General features: G+C 33.3%; 1 long non-coding RNA gene across 1 annotated transcript in view; it reads right to left on the bottom strand.

Annotated features, from left to right (window-relative positions):
- The window catches only part of LOC309635483, a 124,146-nt gene extending 113,215 nt beyond the window's left edge, over nt 1-10,931 (bottom strand). The window contains exon 1 of the long non-coding RNA XR_014248852.1: nt 10,342-10,931. This is a non-coding gene — a long non-coding RNA (uncharacterized lncRNA). The remainder of the gene's footprint in view (nt 1-10,341) is intronic.
- Nucleotides 10,932-13,119: the final 2,188 nt, after the last annotated feature.

Raw genomic sequence — 13,119 nt, 5'->3', positions numbered from 1 at the left:
GAAGAAATTATTTCATGCCACAGCAATGAGTTAAAATGGGATGTTATTAAGTTACTTCAGATGATCTAAATTTTTTCTATAAAAGTATTGTTGCAATTCTCAGGAAGTAGTCTGTAACTTGTGAGAAAATATATGCTATATCTTTAAGAAAAACACAAGTCAGTTATTTGTAGCCCTGGCACATACTTCATATCAAATCATCTGTGGAGCTTTTAGTTCATTGTTTCTTTTTCAATTCTGTTAATTTTTAAAAATGATTAATGGGGAAAAATTTTAGGGTATAATGTAGAAAATATGAAATTTCAGAAAAAGTCTCAGAAATACAACTCAGTTTTTGCATGTATACATACATACATATATGTATGTATATATACACTTACTGACATATTCAAAGCTCTACTAAAATGCCTTAAAGACTTGAGTAATTTATAAGGCAATTGCAACTGTTTTGAAAGAATAACAGTCCTCAAAAAGCTAATACAATTGGAAAAGCAAGAGCAAAGAAGGAGGATTTGTCCCATCAAGTGATACAACATATTACTTAACCATAACTTCACTCATCCTCAAAAATGTGACACTGTCACTCAAAGGTGCATAAAATAAATCAATGGAACAAAGTAGGTAACCTCCAGAACAGACCAATGTACACTGAACACTAGATATATAATAGAAGTAGCATCATAAAACACTGGAAAAATGCTAGATGCTTTTAATCATTTTAAAACTTGGATAAAACTCTAGGATAAAGTTAGAGTCTTCATACCATATACGGAGAAGAAAAGATCTAAAACTACAAAGGTAATAAAAGAAAAACTGGGACTTCCCTGGTGGCGCAGTGGTTAAGAATCTGCCTGCCAATGCAGGAGACATGGGTTCGATCCCTGCTCCAGGAAGATCCCACGTGCCGCAGAGCAACTAAACCCGTGCGCCACAACTACTGAGCCCACGTGCCACAACTACTGAGGCCCGCACACCTAGATCCCGTGCTCCACAACAAAGAGAAGCCACCACAATGAGAAGCCTGCACGCTGCAACAAAGAGTAGCCCCCGGTTGCCGCAACTAGAGAAAACCCACACGCAGCAACGAAGACCCAACGCAGCTGAAACATAAATTAATTAATTTTTTAAAAGAAAGGAAAAAAAACAAGAAAAAAATGTAGAAGAAAAACTAAGGAAACACCATTATAATGAAAGGGAAAGGAATAATTTTTAAACAAGGGAGAAATGATAAATATGAGTACCTAAAATTTGAATTGTTTAATTCATTGGCAAACACCATAGACATTTAAATATGAGATGACAAATTTAGAGAAGATACCTCAGTGTTTAAAACTAACATGAAATAAAAACTTTAAAATATTCAATGACTCTTGATAAAGCAGCAAAGACAGTAAGTCATATGAAAGAAAGTAAGAGAAAGAATTAAAATAGACATTCAAAGAAGAGGAAATCTAAAGATTATTAATCATATGAATAAATGTTCATCTTTATTAATATTCTGAAATATGCAAATTTTTAAAAGAAAATTTGTGAGTGTCTACAACCTTGATAATAACAAAATTTTTTAAAAAATTAAAATAACATGATATAAAATTAAATAATGTAAAATTCAGTTGCTAGCCAAAATGTGAGGAAACAACACCACATGCACTTCTGGTAGGAGTGTAAACTGGCACAGAGGAGGGCAATCAATACTTATTAATCACTTAGCTATCCCAGTCCCAGTCTTGGAATCTTTTTAACCTTGAGAAACTCTCCCAAGGATCTGTAAAGGGAAATACACAAGGAGGTGAATTGCAACAAGGTGTTACCTAACATGTGGCATTCTCATTTTATTAAACCATACAATATCCAGAGTGGATTTGCATAGGTCTTTAAAAAGACGAAGTTGAGCTTATCAAGTAAACAAAAGAAAAACATATCTGTAGAACATTATCATTGAAAAATTTAACACACACAGATACATTTAAAAAATATGAACAGAAAAAAAGCGAACAAAAACCCAAAACAAATAGGAAGGAATAAACATTAGAACTGAAACAAAAAAAATAAAAAATAGAGTAAATCAGCAAAGGCAAAAGATGGTTCATCAGAAAAAGCAACAAAATTGACAAACCTTTAGTTAGACTAACTAAAAAAGAGAGAAGACTCAAATTACTAAAATCAAGAGTTAAAAAGGAGATATTACAACCAACCTTACAGAATTGTAAAGGAATACTGTGAAAAATTTTATGCCAACTAATTAAATAACCTAAATGAAACGGACAGATGCCTAGAAAAATACAAAACACCAAAATGAGTTCCAGAAAATCTGAATATATCTATAACATGTAAAAATATCAAAATAATAATTTTTTAAAAATCTTCCTACAAAGAAAAGCCCAGGACTGGATGCCTTTACAGGTGAATTCTATCAAATGTTAAAAGAAGAATTAATATGATTACTTCACCGTATCTTGTGAAAAATAGGAGAGAAAGCAACACTTCTCAACTCATTCTATAAAGTCGTTATTACCTAGATACCAAGACCAAACAAAGAACTTATAAGAAAAGAAAATTGCAGACCAATATCCCTTATGAATATAAATACAGAAATCCTCATTAAAATACTAACAAATGGAATCTGGCAACATATCAAAAGGATTATACACCATGACCACGCAGGATATAACCCAAGAATGTCAGGATGGCTGAACATATGAAAATCAGTCAAGTTAATATCATATCGATAGAATAAAAGACAGATACCTTCATATGACCATCTGAATAGATGTAGTAAAAACATTTGACAAATCACTTCATGATAAAAACACTCAATAAATTAGGAATACAGGGAACTGCCTCAAACTGATAAAGGGCATGTATTAAAAAAAATACATAGCTAACACAATAATTAATGGTGAAATTGAATACTATCATCCTAAGATCAGGAACAAGACAGGATGCACATTCACCACTCTATTACATATTGTACTGAAGGTTCTAGCCAGGGAAATTCAGCAAGAGAGAAATAAATGCATCCAGATTAGAAAATAAAAAGTAAAACAATCTCCATTTGCAGAAGTCATGGTTTATATACAAAAATTATAAGAGAAAATCTTTTAGGCAATATGTCTGTATCTTAAACTAAGCTTATTAAAATAAAGTTTTTATTATCACTTAAATTTCATCTGGTACAATCAATATTAACAATTTTTGTTGAGGCAAAACTTTAACTAATTATATTTTAGAGAAGTTTCATAAAAGGCATAATTATAAGTGATTGTCTAAAATGCAGATTCATTTAGGAAAATAATGGGTAAGAATATGCATTTCCTAAAATGTTCTACCTTTATTTTTAGATCTATTTATTAAAATTCTGTTAATTCTTTATGAATAGTAATTATCTTTCATATGAGCTAATTACCTTCTGGAAAATCCTCCATGTTTCTAAAGAGGCAAAAAAAATCAGTAACATTATAATAAAATAGAATTATAGTACTCTTCCTGTCAAATAGGTATGCAAAAATTTTGCAAAATATTTGCTGAAAAAGGGTCATGTATAATAAAATTCAAATGCACAATATTTTATGGGATATTGGCTTGATTAGGTGAAAGTTAAAACGTAGAGTATGAATCAACATGTTCCAGTAAGACTCCATTGTTGAAGAGCAAACTCATGCAGAGTCATTTGAGAGAACTGTGTCCAATCAAGGAAGAGAGCATTCATAACAAAAAGAGAATTCCAAGAATGAATACCACCATAGACAGACGGGAGTGAGAACTAGAAAGTCATTATACAGAATGGAGCAGATCCGAAAGACAGGAGTCCTGTAGGTAGGAGGAGGGTTAGGGGAGGAGATGGCAATTAGAAAACTACAGGTGATAATAGATACTAAAAAGTTTAATGACTTGATTCTAAATCAGTACATTTTACTCTGATGACGCAAATGTTCATAATCTTCACTGTCCAATAGGGTAGCCACTAACTCCATGTGGCTAATGAACACTGAAAATGTGACTAGTGAGACTAAGTAACTAAGTTTTGAATTTTCTTAAATATTAATTATAATTTAAATGGGCACATGTGGAAATTTAAACAGGCTACCATGTAGGGAAGCACAGATGTAGTATGTCCAGGGTCAGAAAGTAGTCTCTCCTAGGAGAAAAGAATTGTTTATTATTAGCTTTTTTTTCTTTTAATGTACGTCCTCAAGTCTATGAGGTTCTCTACACTGCAGTTTTGTAAGAAAACATTAGTAGTTTCAGACAATGTAGAAGCTAAAAAGAACATGAAAGTTGAGTGTATGTAACCCAGGCATTAACATAATTTGTATCAGCTCCGCATAATGTTCATCATACTCATAGGTGACCTTCATCTTTATCTTGTAGGTGTTTAGAAACATTGGAGATCTTTAGGCAGGATGTTATGATCATATTTTTATGTAAGATATCATTCTACTTGCAGTGTAGAGAGGCAGCAAATTTTGAGGGTAAAAAGTCTAGCTTTCTACAGGTCACTATTAATCTCTATCCAATACATAAAGCAGAGGCATCTCTCTTTGATGTTATATCAGACAGTTGACTGTCTCCTCAACATTTCCTCTGATTTGCCTATGTGGTTATGGCCTGTGACACTGCAGAATCACCACTGAGGGATTCGCTCCTCAAAGGAACCCAAAATTCTCAGACTACTTTCATACTGAAGGACCCAGGTATATTTTATTAACTTTTTTTTGTAGCAAGAACTATCTAGATAGCCCTAAAAAACATGGTGCTATAATTAAATAAATGTCAGGATGAAATCATCGTAGGCCTGAAAGAAAACTCAGTTGGCAAAATAATTTTTAAAACTTTGTTTTCCACCGTGAGAAGCTGAATTTATCATGTAGAATTTAATACACCTTAAGTAATTTGGTATCCTATGCAAAAGAAGGTGTGTATTGACTTACTGATTACAAAAGTACTTTAGATATAAGTTCACATGTGGCTAGTGATCCTAATGAAGGCTCTTTGAACTTTCCACTAATTATGTCACAGAAGAATTTTAAAACACAGATTATTAATGAATACAAAGTCTAAAAAGTTAACTAGTCTGTGAGTAATTGTGGAATCTCCACTGAATCGTATTGACAAATACTTGTATAGATGCACCTCATGGTATAACTAGATTTTACTTTAGAAAACAAACAACTGTCAGGAAAAGTAATATGGCACTTTGCCATTTTACTGTATCTCCATATGTCTGTCATTCACAGACATAGGGACCATAGCTACTAGAACTTATGAAGCTCTCCTCTGACTCCCCTGGGGCACCTTTTAGGGTGGTTCTGTCCACCATGACCTGCTTTGCTCTGAATTTAAGAACTGCGATATCCAGAACACAACTCTTCAGAAATTGAGAAGACAAAAGAAAATATACTTTATTTTCAAGAAATCCTGGACGATTTTTTTCTTATCTTAAAGGAAGAATAAAATAGATGAATCTTTGCCAATAGTAATCTTAACTTTGAAAAGACCACACTACAGTTTAGGATTCTTTTTTTCAGTTAATCAGCTAATACTTTCTTTATTCTACTATTTTATTTCTGGGTTAAAATTAAATCCCATCTACATTTACTCTTAGTAACTTACTCTCTTGTTCTTTTTTTTTAATCAATTACATTTCCTAATTCTTGAGTTTAAACTTTAGGCCATTTATATTTATGTATTTTAGTTTATTAATGGCAGGCTTTTATACTGTTAATTTACCTCAGAGCATACTTGAGCCTCATTTAATAATCATCAGCGGTGTCTGTTCTCCTAATCATCTAAATATTCTTAAATTCAGTTTGTTGTAGTCTCCTTGACATGAGTATTATTTTCTAGTTCTGTTGTAATCAATGTAATTTTTATTATATTTTTACCCTAATCTCTTTTTTAGCACTGTAGTCAGAAACTGTGGCCTATAAAGTAGAATTATTTTTCTGCATTTTCCTTTATGGCTAAGTTTTTAGAAATCTCTAAAAAATCGTCCATTTCTTGAAAATAAAATATATTTTCTGTTAGTAGAATAAAACTCAATATTTGTCCATTATATTAATCTTACTGTGCAATTCAGATACCCTTTCATTTCTAATTTATGTTCTTGTGTTTGGTCTGTCAAACCCTGATTCTCATATGATTATATTTAAATCAATTTTTCTCTGTTTTTATTTCTTTCCAAAATTTTTTTCCCTATTACCAAAAAGATAATAAATTATTTACTTGTCAACAGACAGAATGTGAACCTATTACCAAAAAGATAATAAATTATTTGTCAACAGACAGAATGTGAACGTATCACCTCACTTTGTTCATTTGTGTAATGGATAAATGGTCCTTTCATATCTGGATAAGAAGTTCAGCTCCCATTCAAGTCTTGGTTTCCAGCAGATTTTGCCAAGTATTGCTCTGCTACTCAATCTGGCATTGTCTTTTGACACATTGTGTGGGCCTCTTCTATACTCAGCTGTTCATACTCAAATACACAATTCAAGCATAGTCAATAATTTCATTACTCTTTTTACTTAAAAAATTGGGACAAAAAATGGTTTTGTTAATTATCTCTAAGTGTATTTCTCTAGATGTGATGGCTCCGTGTAAAACCTGACTTGTCACACCTCTTCCACTACACCCTGCTGTGAACAATAGTGATTTCGTTAACAAACATAAGTGCAATTACAAAAATAATGAATTGGAAACACAATTCCAGCATTGATTTTTTAATAACTTGGAATATATTAATACTTGTATGTATTTACAGTGCCAAAATTGAAAGTGCCATAAATGGGGAAAACAAAAATGAAGATGGGGGAAAGATACTAGCATGATGCACAGCAGTGTATCACTTTTTTTCTCCCTCAATAAAGTCTAGCTAGCATTTTCCTTTTCATTTGAACCTCTGTCACAAATTAACCCTGCATCATTAAAATGATATATAGCCAAAGCAGATTTTTTTTTAAACATCTTTATTGGAGTATAATTGCTTTACAATGGTGTGTTAGTTTCCAAAGCAGATTTTAAGATGATGAGAGAGGCTGTAGGATGACAGTTAACTGAACCAATGAGTTTGCTGACAGCTTACAATAAAATGTTGCTTTCAAATAGAACATGTAAATGGAAGTACCTAAATTTTAGAGACCCACTCAGATACATGTGAGTAAGCCTATTCAGGCATATTAGACCAAGTGTAAAGACCTGACAAATTGATAAGCTCACATTAATTCTATTTTATTCTATATTTAAGCAAGGGCAAATGACTAGTGCAATCTTCACCAAGTTTATTCTAGACTTCACACTGTTCACTTTTAATTTTGAGGAAAGTAATTAAACCAAAAATAATTCTTCATTGGGAAAACAAACACTGTGAGGAGAATGGAAGAAAGATTTTTTAAATGGATGGTATAATATAAGAACATTAGACACTACTCTTCTACATTTACTCAACTAGATAATGCTGTTTTCATAAATCTGCTACTGACTGTGCTACAAATGTCCCTCTTGCCCAGGACAATGAAATGAACCCTCTTATCAGAGTTAGCTCTGCTATTTGTTGTTAATTCCATCCCCTTCTTCTTTTCTGGAATATCCCTTCATGAAGTAGCCCAACTTTTAAAAGTCTTCAAGACTGCGGCTGTGTCTCTTTTTGATTAATGATATTATATACTTTCTCTGTTTTTCTTTACCACTTCACCAGAGATCCACCAAATTTGTTTATCTTCACAAGGAACAAGTTTTTATTTTACTTATCCTGTTACTTAGCTTACTATTGCATTAATTTCTAATATTATCTTATTTCCTTTCTTCTACTTTTTTCACTATTCTTTTTCTAATTTTTTAAGCTAGATGCTTAGCTCATTTATCTGCAGTCTTTCTTCTTTCCTAATATGTATTTAAGGCTATAAATGTTCCACTAATCATGGTATTACTTGAATTGTATGTTTTTGTATGTATTATTTTTATAATAATTTAATTTTAAATATGCTAATTTTTATTACTTGTTTCTTGGATCCCTGAATAGAAGTATATTTCATAAATTCCAAACACATGGGATATTTCTAGCTAGCTTTTGTTGTTGTTGTCTAGAATACTAACTCTGCAGTCAAAGAACATAAAGTTGTATTGTTTTACTTCTTTTAAATTTATGAAATTGCATTATCACCAGGCATATGGTCATTTGGTTTGGTATGTAACCCATATGTAATTCAACAGTTTTTTGGGTTTTTGTAACCTGCAGTTTTGGAATGCAATGTTTTATATAAGTCAGTTAAATCAAGTTTGTTCACCGGAATGATCAAATCTCCTAGATGCTTACTAATTTTTTTTGGTATGCATGTGCTATCTAAACTGGCATAGTTGTGTTAAATCGCTCGCAATGATTTTTTGATTTATCAAGTTCTCCTTTTATTTATTTTAAATTAGCTTTATAAATTATAAGAGTATTTATCAGGTACACGAATTGTACATTTTTGTTGTCCCATCTCCATTCTCTTCACCTATCATTTTTCTCTAGTTGTTTCTATGTCAAATGTAGCCTGGCAGTACTTTGTTTAGTAATATAATGTATCTCTTAATATCTGCTGCAAACTTTCTCTTTCTCCATCAAGTGTCTCACCTTTAGCAGCCCACAAAGCCATTTTGTTGCATACACAAACCTGGAAGCACAAAAAAGTTAACATTTCCAGAGTTGTCTGTTGATAAAAATTCACAAGATGCAATTTTAGCATACTAAAGTCTGTTACTAATTAGTATTTTACTTTTTTCTGGACAGAGCAATGATTTTAATGTAGTGTAATATCATTTACCCCATCACAACTTAGATACAGTTTCTCATGAATTTTAATTATGTCTGTGTATTATATATGTCAGTTTCCTTCAAATTTATATCTCTATCCATCTATATTTATATCTAGATGCACACAATATATAGATATAAAGCAATCCCACTAAAAATCCCAGACTTTTATTGTGGAACTTGAAAAGTCAATTTGAATTTTATTTGCGAGTGTAAAGTGCCAAGAATAGCCAGGCAACTCTTGGAAAAGCACGTGTTGGGGGGACTCAGACTGTAGCAATGAAAGCATTTTGTTATGTATGCAAAGATAGATAGCAGCCAAACTAATGGAAGATAATGGAGAGCTCTGAAAAAGATCCATACAAGATAGCAACCAGAGGTCACACCGCAGATCAGCAGTCACTGGGGGTGGCAGGTAGGAGAAGGGGAGAATAGTCTTTTCAATAAATGGTAATGGATCATTGGGAATCCATTTTTAAAAGATTAAAGAAATTGTATCTCTCATTACATCACACACACACACACAAACACAATTTCCATGTGTATTAAACAATGAAATGTGAGAAGGAACCCTATACAGCTTTTAGATAAACATACAGAAGTGAATAGGTCATATTAGCTGTGAGAATAAGTTGCTTTAAGTCCTTGATAACAGGTTGCTTCTCTAAAATATAAGGCTATAGGTTAAGTATCATTCTTCTCTTTTTAAAAATGTTATTCTGAAATAAAGTTGGTTTGGAGAAGTGTTCCTTTATTAATAGAAATCAGTAATTTAGGAAATGGAGAAGAAATAAAATGTACTTTTTCCTGCTGAGTGACATAGGGCAAAAATGCCCTGTGGTTTTTATGGGATGGAATCATAAAGTCCAGTACGTAAAATGTTAAATCTCTCTATAATCTGAAAAGCAATAAACCTGACTATCTTTATTTGCACCCTTAGGGATATAGAAGCAACAGTAAGTGTATATCCACTGAGAAGCATGTTAACTGCATCAGAGCTGTAGGATATTCCTTACAGAAGAATAAATCTCATGCAGAAATGAAACAAAAGGATTCATGAGTAATATTTAGAAATACAGAATATGTAAATACATAACATCAATTTAGCAGCAGTGACTACTAAAGAGCTTTTCTTTTAAATTTATAGTGGGGTACTATAATATATACATTTCTCATTTGAGGAACTAGATAATATATTTTTTGTGTCAGTTAACAATGGAATTGTCAAAGGAGTTGTCAAAGAATCTGTGGTCATTTATTTTTTTTATTTTTTTATTTTTTTTAAACATCTTTATTGAAGTATAATTGCCTTACAATGGTGTGTTAGCTTCTGCTTTATAACAAAGTGAATCAGTTATACATATACAATATGTTCCCATTTCTCTTCCCTCTTGCATCTCCCTCCCTCCCACCCTCCCCATCCCACCCCTCTAGGTGGTCACAAAGCACCGAGCTGATCTCCCTGTGCTATGCGGCTGCTTCCCACTAGCTATCTATTTTACATTTGGTAGTGTATATATGTCCATGACACTCTCTTACCCTGTCACATCTCACCCCACCCCCTCCCCATATCCTCAAGTCCATTCTCTAGTAGGTCTGTGTCTTTATTCCCGTCTTGCCACTAGGTTCTTCATGGCCTTTTTGTTTTTTTCCTTAGATTCCATATATATGTGTTAGCATACTGTATTTGTTTTTCTCTTTCTGACTTACTTCACTCTGTATGACCGACTCTAACTCCATCCACCTCATTACAAATACCTCCATTTCATTTCTTTTTATGGCTGAGTAATATTCCATTGTATATATGTGCCACATCTTCTTTATCCATTCATCTGTCGATGGACATTTAGGTTGCTTCCATGTCCTGGCTATTGTAAATAGAGCTGCAATGAACATTGTGGTACATGACTCTTTTTGACCTATGGTTTTCTCAGGGTATATGCCCAGTAGTGGGATTGCTGGGTCGTATGGTAGTTCTATTTGTAGTTTTTTAAGGAACCTCCATACTGTTCTCCATAGTGGCTGTATCAATTTACATTCCCACCAACAGTGCAAGAGTGTTCCCTTTCCTCCACACCCTCTCCAGCATTTATTGTTTCTAGATTTTTTGATGATGGCCATTCTGACCAGTGTGAGATGATATCTCATTGTAGTTTTGATTTGCATTTCTCTAATGATTAATGATGTTGAGCATTCTTTCATGTGTCTGTTGGCAACCTGTATATCTTCTTTGGAGAAATGTCTATTTAGGTCTTCTGCCCATTTTTGGATTGGGTTGTTCGTTTTTTTGTTATTGAGCTGCATGAGCTGCTTGTAAATCTTGGAGATTAATCCTTTGTCAGTTGCTTCATTTGCAAATATTTTCTCCCATTCTGATGGTTGTCTTTTGGTCTTGTTTATGGTTTCCTTTGCTGTGCAAAAGCTTTTAAGTTTCATTAGGTCCCATTTGTTTATTTGTGTTCTTATTTCCATTTCTCTGGGAGCTGGGTCAAAAAGAATCTTGCTGTGATGTATGTCATAGAGTGTTCTGCCTATGTTTTCCTCTAAGAGTTTGATAGTGTCTGGTCTTACACTTAGGTCTTTAATCCATTTTGAGTTTATTTTTGTGCATGGTGTCAGGGAGTGTTCTAATTTCATACTTTTACATGTACCTGTCCAATTTTCCCAGCACCACTTATTGAAGAGGCTGTCTTTTCTCCACTGTATATGCTTGCCTCCTTTATCAAAGATAAGGTGACCATATGTGTGTGGGTTTATCTCTGGGCTTTCTATCCTGTTCCATTGATCTATATTTCTGTTTTTGTGCCAGTACCAAACTGTCTTGATTACTGAAGCTTTGTAATATAGTCTGAAGTCAGGGAGCCTGATTCCCCCAGCTCCATTTTTCGTTCTCAAGATTGCTTTGGCTATTCGGGGTCTTTTGTGTTTCCATACAAATTGTGAAATTTTTTGTTCTAGTTCTGTGAAAAATGCCAGTGGTAGTTTGAGAGGGATTGCATTGAATCTGTAGATTGCTTTGGGTAGTAGAGTCATTTTCACAATGTTGATTCTTCCAATCCAGGAACATGGTATATCTCTCCATCTATTTGTATCATCTTTAATTTCTTTCATCAGTGTCTTATAATTTTCTGCATACAGGTCTTTTGTCTCCTTAGGTAGGTTTATTCCTAGATATTTTATTCTTTTTGTTGCAATGGTAAATGGGAGTGTTTTCCTAATTTCACTTTCAGATTTTTCATCATTAGTGTATAGAAATGCAAGAGATTTCTGTGCATTAATTTTGTATCCTGCTACTTTACCAAATTCATTGATTAGCTCTAGGAGTTTTCTGGTAGCATTTTTAGGATTCTCTATGTATAGTATCATGTCATCTGCAAATAGTGACAGCTTTACTTCTTCTTTTCCGATTTGGATTCCTTTTATTTCTTTGTCTTCTCTGATTGCTGTGGCTAACACTTCCAAAACTATGTTGAATAATAGTGGTGAGAGTGGGCAACCTTGTCTTGTTCCTGATCTTAGTGGAAATGGTTTCAGTTTTTCACCATTGAGGACAATGTTGGCTGTGGGTTTGTCATATATGGCCTTTATTATGTTGAGGAAAGTTCCCTCTATGCCTACTTTCTGCAGGGCTTTTATCATAAATGGGTGTTGAATTTTGTCGAAAGCTTTCTCTGCATCTATTGAGATGATCATATGGTTTTCCTCCTTCAATTTGTTAATATGGTGTATCACATTGATTGATTTGCGTATATTGAAGAATCCTTGCATTCCTGGGATAAACCCCACTTGATCATGGTGTATGATCCTTTTAATGTGCTGTTGGATTCTGTTTGCTAGTATTTTGTTGAGGATTTTTGCATCTATGTTCATCAGTGATATTGGCCTGTAGTTTTCTTTCTTTGTGACATCTTTGTCTGGTTTTGGTATCAGGGTGATGGTGGCCTCGTAGAATGAGTTTGCGAGTGTTCCTCCCTCTGCAATATTTTGGAAGAGTTTGAGAAGGATAGGTGTTAGCTCTTCTCTAAATGTTTGATAGAATTCACCTGTGAAGGCATCTGGTCCTGGGCTTTTGTTTGTTGGAAGGTTTTAATCACAGTTTCAATTTCAGTGCTTGTGATTGGTCTGTTCATATTTTCTATTTCTCCCTGGTTCAGTCTCGGCAATTTGTGCATTTCTAAGAATCTGTCCATTTCCTCCAGGTTGTCCATTTTATTGGCATAGAGTTGCTTGTAGTAATCTCTCATGATCTTTTGTATTTCTGCAGTGTCAGTGGTTACTTCTCCTTTTTCATTTCTAATTCTATTGATTTGAGTCTTCTCCCTTTT

The sequence above is a fragment of the Balaenoptera borealis genome (assembly GCF_965194805.1).
Source record: "Balaenoptera borealis genome assembly, chromosome: 10".
NCBI classification, from domain to species: Eukaryota; Metazoa; Chordata; class Mammalia; order Artiodactyla; family Balaenopteridae; genus Balaenoptera; species Balaenoptera borealis.
The sequence above is the reverse complement of the archived record's forward strand: the minus strand, read 5'-3'. Positions and strand labels throughout refer to the sequence as shown.